The sequence below is a fragment of the Capra hircus genome, chromosome 5 (assembly GCF_001704415.2).
Source record: "Capra hircus breed San Clemente chromosome 5, ASM170441v1, whole genome shotgun sequence".
NCBI classification, from domain to species: domain Eukaryota; kingdom Metazoa; phylum Chordata; class Mammalia; order Artiodactyla; family Bovidae; genus Capra; species Capra hircus.
In genome coordinates this window covers 107,113,598-107,125,781 of record NC_030812.1, presented here as the reverse complement: position 1 = coordinate 107,125,781, position 12,184 = coordinate 107,113,598, and the positions used below count along the sequence as shown (strand labels likewise).

Sequence of the window (12,184 nt, the reverse complement as noted above, 5' to 3'; positions counted from 1 at the left end):
AGTTTCTAAAACAAAGAACAGTGCACAAAAATCTACGTACAGATGCGAAGAACAACAGTCCTAAATGTAGTTAGTCAGGGAAATCCTGACAAGTCCAGGGTATATAAACTGTCATACCTACAATGAACCAAAATATGTAAATTATGCAAAGACTTCCTTCCAGAAATCATCTGCCCTACAATACCACATGTTGTGATTAGTCGCTCAGTCATGTCCAACCCTATGCGACCCCATGGACTGTAGCCGGCCAGGCTCCTCTGTCCATGGGGATTCTCCAGACCAGAATACTGCAGCGGGTTGCTACGCCCTCCTCCAGGGGATCTTCCCAACCCAGGGATCAAACCCAGGTCTCTCGCACTGCAGACGGATTATTTTACCACATAACCATACTCGTGTTCCAACTATATCAGAAATAAAATCTTTCCAGGTATATCTGGATATCTGGCCTGTAGAGTCAGTGTTTCAGGCGAAATCAAAACCCCTACACTTCAGTAAAGAGCTGTCTAAGCAACCATTACTCAGGGCCCCATCTCATCCTGCATAACACCCTCTACAACACAAGTTTCTTGGGGGGACAGGGGAGGGTTAGAATGCTGCAGATGGAGAAACCAAGAAGCGGTTAATTATCTTTCTCAATATCACAATCATAAATTTAGAAATAAAACTTGTATCTATAACTTTTCCCAGGATCACTGAATTCCACTAAACCACAAGGTCTTCTTTCGATCACCAATTTAAAAAAAAAAAGAAAGAAATGAGGAAAAAGAAAAAAGAAAGATATAGAATATATAACTATCTGCAGACCTCACAGCAACTAAACACTCATTTCAAGTGGAAACAAAAATAGTTTTTATTCTTAAATTGATTTGTAGAAGTTTCTATTAGACATTTCAGAAAGATTCAGATTTATATGTATTAATTCTCCTAAAACCAAAACTGAAAGTCTCAAACTTCAGAATGTATCCATAACAGCAACTGGATGACTAAATACATGTAAGGATTCTGAAGTTTCAAGTATCAAGGATTCTGAAGTTTCAATCTAACACCTGCTTATCTAGTTTCCAAAGTCTGTGGGTATTAACCAACAAAGCAAAGACACCAGCAACCTGTTCCCTCCATCAAAGTTTATCATCAGACCGTCTGCAACCTTGCTGCTGTTGTTCATTCACCAAGTTGTGTCTGACTCTGCCACCCCACAGACCACAGCTTACTAGGCTCCTGTCTCCTCCATTATCTCCCAGAGTTTGCTCACATTCATGTCCACTAAGTCAGTGATGCAACCGAGCCTCTATTTAAACACTAGTTGAGAGAAATGACATCTGGATGAGATCTACACAATGTGCTGTGTCTATTTACTCCTCCAGGTTCTGTTTCTGGATCAAGTAATCCACTAGTGGATCAAACTTGACCATGTAAAGCAGCCTGATAAAAGACAAAAAGGCTGTTATTGCGTTGAACCAGAAAATGCTTAAAAGATTTACAATTCAAATTTTAAAACACACTGTATTTTAAACAGGCAAACAGTGCTGTGATGACTGGCTATGCATATAAGAAAAAAAATTAGATCCCTGACTTATACACACAAAAAAATTCTTTTCAGGCAAGATCAAGACCTAAATATAAAAAACCAAACTTCTAAAGCTTTTAGAAAGAAATCCGGAGAACTTAATGCCCTGGGAGTACAAAACAGATTTCTTAGATAAAGCACAAAGAATACAGATCAACAAGGAAAATGATGATAGATCTGATAATCATTTCCATTCACCAAAACAAACCACATAAAAAGTTGACAGATAAGCCACACAAACTAGATGATATCTGCAGGTCACTTCACAGACATAAACAGGATATACAATCAACTACTAAAAGCAATTTTAAAAGTCAACCCAATTAGGGGTAGGGCAGATGGACAGGGACAGACTCAGCCAAGAAATGGAAATCTGAATGGTCACTCAACATTTCAACATGCTCAACCTCACAAACAATCAAGGAAAAATTAAAGGTAATATCATTTCACACTCATCTGACTTGTAAACAAGTAAACAGGTGAAAAATCTAACAATGCCATGGATCTATAAGGATTTAGTTAGATACAGCAAATTCTCTTTCTCATGCTAAAAAACGGCAAGGGACACAATTCTGGAGAACAATTTGGCAATGTCTGATAGAATTTTAAATTCTCATAATCTCCAAAATCTCAAACCAGGTAAATACCACCTCTGGGTAATTTACACCAGAGAACTTCATTTCAAAGCTAGTAACCATACACCACACACACACACCCACACACCCACACCCACACACACCCCCAATCAAAAGACATTTAATCCTTATTACCTGCAAAACTACCTGATACTTCTCTAACCTATTTTAATTCCTAAAGTGATTTCATAACCAATTTATGGCTCCCAACCTGTAGTTTGAAAAACCTGCCAATGATTTTACATACATGCACAAAGATTTCTAACCAGCAATGTTCACTATAGCACTGTTTTTAAAACAGGAAAAGTGGAAACAACCTAAATACCTTATCAACATGAAAAATAAATTTAAACTGGTTGCATTCATATAATACAATAATATAGCTATAAGAAGATAAAAGTGATGACTAATTAGGATGAACCATATGAAAGTGCCATTTCTGTAGGTCAAAATGGGTTTTAAAAAATCAGCATTTTCAAGTCTAAAAAACAGGTTTCATGAAAAACAAGTTACAGAATATGTAGAATATTGTTTCATATAAAGTTTGAAAATGCCCAAGACATAATATTGATTTGTTTATGAATATACTCCAATGTAGTAATTACATAAAAACAGGCATTAGAAGTGATCAACACTAAATTCAAGATAATAGCAATACTTCTGCAAAGTGAAATGTAACCTAAGAAGGTGCTTCACCTGTATGTGGGAAAATGTTAAGATTTTGAGAGAAATGACATGTATGGTGGGTGTGTGAGTTAGCCAAATAAAATACACATGTGCAACCTAAATTCAAACCAACTGCCCTATACAAAACTTCTTTCATTTGTTTGAAATGTTAATGCATCATCCTTCCCCTTTTCTAAACTCAGGCTTCTAGCCAAAAAAAAGGCTTTATGTAATACCCAATTTCCTTAAGATTTATCCCTAGAAAACTGGTCTAGTTCCTTCTTCCAGTTCAGTGCTACGTATTTTACCATATTTTCATTTTTATCTCGGCTGCCAAGAAAATTCAAATCCAAATTTTATTCTTAGTCATTGAATTAAGCTGCCACTTGGAAAAAGAATATATGCTTCCTCCTTTACCTTACTTATATATACGTATATATTATACATGTATTTTTCATTATAGGGGACTGGAATGCAAAAGTAGGAAGTCAAAAAACACCTGGAGTAACAGGCAAATTTGGCCTTAGAATACAGAATGAAGCAGGGCAAAGGTTAATAGAGTTTTGCCAAGAGAACGCACTGGTCATAGCAAACACCCTCTTCCAACAACACAAGAGAAAACTCTACACATGGACATCACCAGATGGTCAACACCAAAATCAGATTGATTATATTCTTTGCAGCCAAAGATGGAGAAACTCTATATAGTCAGCAAAAACAAGACCAGGAGCTGACTGTGGCTCAGATCATGAACTCCTTTTTGCCAAATTCAGACTGAAATTGAAGAAAGTAGGGAAAACCACTAGACCATTCAGGTATGACCTAAATCAAATCCCTTATGATTATACAGTGGAAGTGAGAAATAGATTTAAGGGTCTAGATCTGATAGATAGAGTGCCTTATGAACTATGGAATGAGGTTCCTGACATTGTACACGAGACAAGGATCAAGATCATCCCCATGGAAAAGAAATGCAAAAAAGCAAAATGGCTGTCTGGGGAGGCCTTACAAATAGCTGTGAAAAGAAGAGAAGCGAAAAGTAAAGGAGAAAAGGAAAGATATAAGCATCTGAATGCAGAGTTCCAAAGAATAGCAAGGAGAGATAAGAAAGCCTTCCTCAACGATCAGTGCAAAGAAATAGAGGAAAACAACAGAATGGGAAAGACTAGAGATCTCTTCAAGAAAATTAGAGATATCAAGGGAACATTTCATGCAAAATGGGGCTCGATAAAGCAATTTGGACCTAACAGAAGTAGAAGATATTAAGAAGAGGTGGCAAGAATACACAGAAGAACTGTACAAAAAAGCTCTTCATGACCAAGATAATCACGATGGTGTGATCACTCACCTAGAGCTAGACATCCTGGAATGTGAAGTCAAGTGGGCCCTGGCCTTAGAAAGCATCACTACGAACAAAGCTAGTGGAGGTGATGGAATTCCAGATGAGCTATTTCAAATCCTGAGAGATGATGCTATGAAAGTGCTGCACTCAATATGCCAGCAAATTTGGAAAACTCAGCAGTGGCCACAGGACTGGAAAAGGTCAGTCTTCATTCCAATTCCAAAGAAAGGCAATGCCAAAGAATGCTCAAACTACCGCACAATTGCACTCATCTCACTTGCTAGTAAAGTAATGCTCAAAATTCTCCAAGCCGGGCTTCAGCACTACGAGAACCGTGAACTTCCAGATGTTCAAGCTGGTTTTAGAAAAGGCAGAGGAACCAGAGATCAAATTGCCAACATCCGCTGGATCATGGAAAAAGCAAGAGAGTTCCAGAAAAACATCTATTTCTGCTTTATTGACTATGCCAAAGCCTTTGACTGTGTGGATCACAATAAACTGTGGAAAATTCTGAGAGAGATGGGAATACCAGACCACGTGACCCGCCTCCTGAGAAACCTATGCAACAGTTAGAACTGGACATGGAACAACAGACTGGTTCCAAATAGGAAAAGGAGTACATCAAGGCTGTATATTGTCACCCTGCTTATTTAACTTATATGCAGAGTACATCATGAGAAATGCTGGGCTGGAAGAAACACAAGCTGGAATCAAGATTGCCGGGAGAAATATCAATAACCTCAGATATGCAGATGACACCACCCTTATGGGAGAAAGTAAAGAGGAGCTAAAAAGCCTCTTGATGAAAGTGAAAGAGGAGAGTGAAAAAGTTGGCTTAAAGCTCAATGTTCAGAAAACTAAGATCATGGTATCTGGTCCCATCACTTAATGGGAAATAGATGGGGAAACAGTGGAAACAGTGTCAGACTTTATTTTGGGGGGCTCCGAAATCACTGCAGATGGTGATTGCAGCCATGAAATTAAAAGACGCTTACTTCTTGGAAGGAAAGTTATGACCAACCTAGACAGCATATTGAAAAGCATAGGCATTACTTTGCCAACAAAGGTCCATTTGGTCAGGGCTATGGTCTCCCCAGTGGTCATGTATGGATGTGACAGTTGGACTGTGAAGAATGCTGAGCGCCAAAGACTTGATGCTTTTGAACTGTGGTGTTGGAGAAGACTCTTGAGAGTCCCTTGTACTGCAAGGAGATACAACCAGTCCATTCTAAAGAGAATCAGTCCTGGGTGTTCACTGGAAAGACTGACGCTAAAGCTGAAACTCCTATACTTTGGCCACCTCATGCCAAGAGTTGACTCATTGGAAAAGTCTCTGATGCTGGGAGGTATTGGGGACAGGAGGAGAAGGGGACGACAGAGGATGAGATGGCTGGATGGCATCACCGACTTGATGGACATGAGTCTGGGTGAACTCTGGGAGTTGGTGATGGACAGGGAGGCCTGGCGTGCTGCAATTCATGGGGTCACAAAGAGTTGGACATGACTGAGCGACTGAACTGAACTGAAAGATATTCTGGCAGCTTCCCAACTTCAGCTAGCCTTTGCCTTCTGTCTGGACACTTACGAGGTCTACCGAAGGCAAGATACCATTTAGGCGGTACACACGCCCTGTACCACATGGCATACTCCAAACCAGGGGTTACATGAAACAACCCCCCTAATTAACCTAGTCCTTTAACTTCCAAAACTGAATATGTCTGTACTTACTAAATAGGTTTGGTTAATTATTTCCTTACAAACAGGTCCTAGGATATTAACCAGTCTTATTTACCTCATTTTAGAAATAAAGGATGATATAGATAATATACACCAAGATGACCAATTCATGCTGTAATTTTTCAAGTTTACATTACACAAAGACTTTGAAAAGGTCATTTTTTAACAAAATTAAAGCACTTCACTCAGCAGTAGCCCAAAAGAACACAATCTAATTTAGGTTTTAAAAAGAACGTAACATTTACCCACTACCAGACTCTGATGCTGGGAGGGACTGGGGGCAGGAAGAAAAGGGGACGACAGAGGATGAGATGGCTGGATGGCATCACTGACTCGACGGACATGAGTCTGAGTGAACTCTGGGAGTTGGTGATAGACAAGGAGGCCTGGCGTGCTGCGATTCATGGGGTCGCAAAGGGTCGGACACGACTGAGCGACTGAACTGAACTGAACTGAACTGAGGACTGCAACAGACACCTATCCTCAACAAGTATATTGTCTACCGGGCAGTCACCCAGATTGTTTTAGCAGGGTTGGCAAAATTACACTGCCTTTCAGGGCTAGACAGGGAATCTAAACAGGTGAGCCGCTCCATCTAAGGGAGAACATACTAGAAAGAACTACTACAGAAAGCTTGGTCTTGCCTAAAGTAACTCTAAACCAACTTCAAACAAAATATATCTCCCAGTGAGAGAGACAGGCTACAATGCAAGATATGTTTAACCGCCAATCAGATAAAGATTGAAAAAAAAGTTCAAAATGGTGTAAAGAATCTAGACCTCAGCCACAGTTCTGACAAGAGTTTACACTGCTGTGACCTTTCTGGGTAGCAGTCTAGTAATATACATCAAAAAAAAAATATGCATTTCCTTCAACCCAGTAACTAGACTCAGAAAGTCACCCTAGGGACTTCCCTAGGGGTCCAGTGGCTCAGACTCCATGATCCCAATGCAGGGGGCCCGGGTTTGATCCCTAGTCAGGGAACTAGATCCCACATGCCACAACTAAGAGTTCACATGCTACAACTAAGACCCGGCAGAGTCAAATCAATAAATACTGAAGAAAAAAAGAAGAAAGCTACAGAAAGTTGCCCTAAAGAGCCACCAGCATGTGACATTGTACATACAATGCATACATATTAAATTTAAACACTAGACAATCAATTTAAACAATCTAAATACCCAGCAATAGGAAAAACTATTAAATTATGGTGCACACATTCAATAAAATACCAAGAAACTAAAGGATGGAGACCCAGAAGCCATCATGGACCTTGGTTTTTGAGCACACTGCACGTGTTCAGTCGCTAAGTTATGTCCAACTCTTGCGACCCCATGGACTGCAGCCCACCAAGCTCCTCTGTCCATGGAATTTCCCAGACAATACTGGAGTGGGTTGTCATTTCCTCTTCTGGGGGATCTTCCCGACTCAGGGATCGAACCCATGTCTCCTGCATTGGCAGGCAGATTTCTTTTTTTTTTTTTCAAACCACTAAGCCACCTGGGAAGCCCCTTAAACATATTACTATGACCAAGATGCCGCCATCAGTCAACTTCCCAGTGCTACTTCTGGTCACATCTGGAAGAAACACTCCAAGACCCAGCCTGAGAAGGGCTGGCTGCTATCAGTAGTGTGGGTCTTCTGAGAAACACTCAAAGAAAGTCAGTCTACAGTCAACCTGTCAAGCAGAAATAAACACAAGCTGCCCAGCAACCTATGGCAGTTACAGGATTAATAAAGCAGACCCTCTGGTCTACACTGAGAAGCTTACACAGCAGAATATTCACTGCAAATCCAATGTGGGAGATTTTCAAATTGCAACCAAATAAATCTGGAGAAAGGAATGGCGACCCACTCCAGTATTCTTGCCTGGAGAACTCCATGGACAAAGGAGCCTGGTGAGCTACAGTCCATGGGGTCACAAACAGTCGGACATGACTCACGACTGAGTGACTAATCCACAAACCCAGCAAAGAACTGGCAACGCTGGTGATGTTTATGGCACAGACTGGTCACTGCCACCCATAACATCTAGACAACTTTCCTCAAGAACCAAGACCTTCTCTCCTACGCTGTCCTGAATGCACACCTCCCAATAACACTGCAAAGTTCTGACCTCACCAAGAACCTCATCAATCCATCAAGGCTGCCAGAGTTCTTTCTTGAACCTCTATGTAGCCATGTAAGCTTCTAAGACTTTGTACACTCATTTTGTGACTGATGAGAAAAAAGGTGCAAAAAACAAGAATAAAGTGAATATGTATTGCAGAACTGCACATACACACGTTAAGAGACAGCAGCACAACTGCAGCCAAGATATCTCTGGAAGTGATGACTAAATTACAGAAGAAACAAGTGAAACGATGCCAAGACCATCAGTCAGTGCTATCACAACTGTAAGCTTCTCTAAGGTCACCGAAGTATGAGTCGCTGCCCTGACATTCTTCCAAGGGCAAGATGAACAAGAACAACAGGGCAAGGACTTAAGAGTGCTAATGCTGCATGCCTTGGGGGACAGCCTCCGAACACAGGACAAGAATGTTACCAAAGCACCTCAAAACCAGAAGAAAAAAGTTACAAGTGTTAACTTCTCAATGATCCATTCAGTTCATGAGCCCCAAGTATTTGCAGGAAAACCACTAAAGCAGTTGAAGAGTTACAAGGAAACTTCTGAAGTGAAGATACTGTTCATGAACTTCATCTCCAGACTGGCAAGAATTCACAAGCTCTTTCTGTCCCATTGTGCACAGGTTTCTTTCTGCAGCAGCACCAAGAGGAGGAACCAGACCCTTCTGTTTGCATTACCTACTTCTCTGCACCTGGTAGTCCCAGAGACCACTGAGGTGCTGCTCAGGACCACGCCACCCATTCTGTCATGACAAGAACTCTGGGGAAGTCATGACAGGAGGAAGCAATGCCCTGAGAGAGGTAACAGCTCAATGACTGAAAACCTTCCTGAAGACTTGGCCCAGTATAAAATACACTCTTGACCTCTCCTAGAACTCTGATTCAGTTCTTCTGAAAACTGAATCCTCAGATATCACAGAAGGAACTCCAGGGTAAGCCTACAGAGGTCTCAATAAAATCAAGGGTGCAAGAATATGCAGACTTAGATGCTAAAGATTACATTCCAGGAACTGAACTTCTGAAAGCTGAGGAACAGAATGCTGAGAACCATCCGGATAGGTGGGGAAATACCAGGCTCAGTGAGGAGGAAGCTGATGTAAATGGGGGCTGTGCACCACTCCCTTGATGAAGAACAGCTAGAAATCTCCAAGAAACTGAACAAGCTTCATGGCAGAGCCAGAATGTCCAGTCCAAAAGTAAGTGCTTCTTCAGAGAAGAGCAGCTGGTGCTACAGGATAAATTTCTGAAAAACGGAAAAAGCAGTAACTTCCAAGCAAATTTTCCATTCCAGGGAAAATGCTAAACTTGTGTTATTAATCTGAATACGAATTAATCTGCAACGAACTCAGGCGGATTCTTTATTGACTGAGCCACCAGGAAACCAGACTGCGTGGACTCAAACCCCAGCTCCATCATTAACTAGCTGACCAATTCAGGCAGCTAATCTCTCACTGCCTCCAGTCCCCTCACATGCAAGTAGGGACAACAGTTTGTGTACCTGTACTGAGCTGCTGCAGGCATTAAATGACTCACTACCTGTATCATGTAGACTGGAAAACTATCTGGTCCATAGTAAGTGTTCAGTAAATAGTGTCCACCGCCAATAAGCATCTATTGTGTTCAATAAATAGTGTCCACCACCAATAAGCATCTATTATGCCTCATTTTTAAAAAAAAAACCTTGATTGGTAAGACAAACAAGGAAAACTTGGTTCATCAAGCCCTTCTAGTGAAATCTTCAATACAGAAAAATACAATGTATTCAATTGCCAAATGAGTATTTAACAGACTGCAAGCCAATATTTGGCAACATAAGCCTATTTACATAGAAATAATCACTAATAGATTCTACAAGGATAATCATAAAAACAAACCCCTGATTTGTGTTGTGATTTTTGCTGTGATCCTATTTACTTTTTCCTTTACATTTTTCTGACTCATTTTAACTTTCTACATTGAATATGTGTTGTTTTTAATAAAGTAAAGGAGTTGGCAAACATTTTCTTTTGAAGGCCAGATAGTAAATATGTTTACCGTTTACAGGCCATAAAGGTCTCTGTCCTAACTACTCAAATCGCACCACAAAAGCAACAGACAAAACCTAAATGAGAGCATATGGCTATGTCCCATTGAAAATTTAACTTACAAAAACAGGCAGCGGGTAGGACACTGCCCACAAGCTGTCAAGTTTGCTCACCCCTGAAATAAAGAGGGAAACAAAACTGTGCTCATTTTGGAAAACAAAAAGAAAGCGCATCTGCTAAACTGACACTATTGATTAGGGGGAAGGGACTTGTTCATTTATTAATATACACAAGAGTAGGTACAAAAAAATCAACTTTTTTATTTAGGCTCTGGGAATCTTCCTCTCCTCCTTAGTGCCCCAGTAAGAGAAAGCTTGCTAAGGAGCCTGAAGTCTGAATGGGAACACATAATAGTAGCTAGGCAATTACAAACACAGGCAAAAAGAAATACCTTTTGTATTTAAATCGATTTGAAATTTCTTCAAATGTCATAATAATTCACCACCAGTGGCTGCCACCACAGGGCCTGAAGTCCCAACTAACTGATGAAAGAATTCTAGTTTTGGATCAGGACAGTCAGCACGGAAAAATTTATGAGAAGAGATGAAAACATCTATGGACAACTACCAGCACTAGAAGTGAAAATTCTGAGATAAACATGAGGAGTGAAAAGAATCAGGAATGAACCATCTATGAAAGTCTAACAGAATTACAGTCAGAGGGTGGTAAGACGAGACACGCAAGTGGCCTTTGGTAGGACACTTCAAACTTCAAAAAGTTTCTGATCTCTGCCCCAAAAATAAAGCTTTGGGTTGGAAGAAACTATTCTCAACATTTCACTTGGGAAGCAAACTGAAATGTTATGACAGGTTTCTCAGAGTTTTAAAAGGTTTCTTTGGAGGATGGACGAAGGGCTGCTTTGGGAGGAGATGCGAGGGGAACAACCCAGGGCTGAGGAGTCCAGAGTCTAAACATAAAGACGTTAGCAGACCCCTCTGCTTAAAAAACACGCTGACCCTGCACCACAGTCCGCGTGCCGGGTACGAACGCGGCGGGACCCGTGCACCTTTCTACCCGGCGACCGCGCCAAACTGTCAAGCACCAGCGGCGAACGAAAACAAGGTCCAGAGCCAGGGGCGCCCACAGCGAGCTCCGGCACAGACGCCCAGGCCCGCCGGAGCCGGTGAGCAGCCGCCTCGAGGGGAGACAGCGACACACCGGGCCCAGGACCCGGTCCGGCCAAGCCGCCTGCGCGCGGGCAAACGCCGGTGACGGGTCTCCCCGCAGCAAAAGCCGGATCGGGGCCCGAGCGGAGGCCACCTCGGAGAGCGGCCAGCGGAAACCCGGAAGGGTGACCCGGGGCCCAGCGGACCCGGGGCTGGGAAGGGAACAGGACCGAAGGAAACCGGGGACCCAGGGCCGGGGGAGCCGTGGCTGAAGGGAACCCGGGGCGGCGGGACTCAGGACTGAGGAGATCCGAGGCTGGGGGAACCATACTGCAGGGAGCGGAGACTGAGAAGATCCCGGGGCTGAGAGGATCCCGGCGGAGGGGGCCGGGGACTGAGGGCGCCGGCCCGGGGGTCGGAGCAGAGAACTGACTAGTGCGCTCCTCGCCCGCCGCGCTGCCGGGACACCTGCCCTCAGCCCTCGCCCCCGCCAGTCCAGCCTCCCTCCCTAGTACCGCGCTCCCACTCGAGAACTCACCAGAGCTCGCCGCCGCCTCGCCGCACGTCTCGAGCTCCTCGGAACCGCGGCTGCTGGAAGCCCAGAGGAGCGGAGGTGGCGCCCGCTGCCGCCGCCGCCGCCGCCGCCGCCGCGACCCAGCGTCCGGGAGGTTCCTACAGCTGCCGCCGCCGTGACGCTAATCACACGAGGCGGCCCTAGCCAATGAGAAGGCGCCTCGTGCGCAGCCGCACTGGTCGAAGCCGGAAGCGCCCCTTGGCCGCTCCCGGACCTGGAGCAGCTTGGGTGGGTCGGGAATCTAGAGGGAGGCGCCGAGCACCCGGGGACACGGAAGTCCCTTAGCTGCCCTCCCACCGGAAACGGGAACATGTGCAGCGGAAGAGGCGTGGCCGCCGCTCTGGAC

At 43.4% G+C, this 12,184-nt stretch overlaps 1 protein-coding gene across 1 annotated transcript in view; it reads right to left on the bottom strand.

Annotated features, from left to right (window-relative positions):
- The window catches only part of ADIPOR2 (adiponectin receptor 2), a 39,554-nt gene extending 27,612 nt beyond the window's left edge, over positions 1–11,942 (bottom strand). The window contains exon 1 of the mRNA XM_018047552.1: positions 11,803–11,942. The gene's annotated coding sequence lies outside the window, so the exon portion shown is untranslated. The remainder of the gene's footprint in view (positions 1–11,802) is intronic.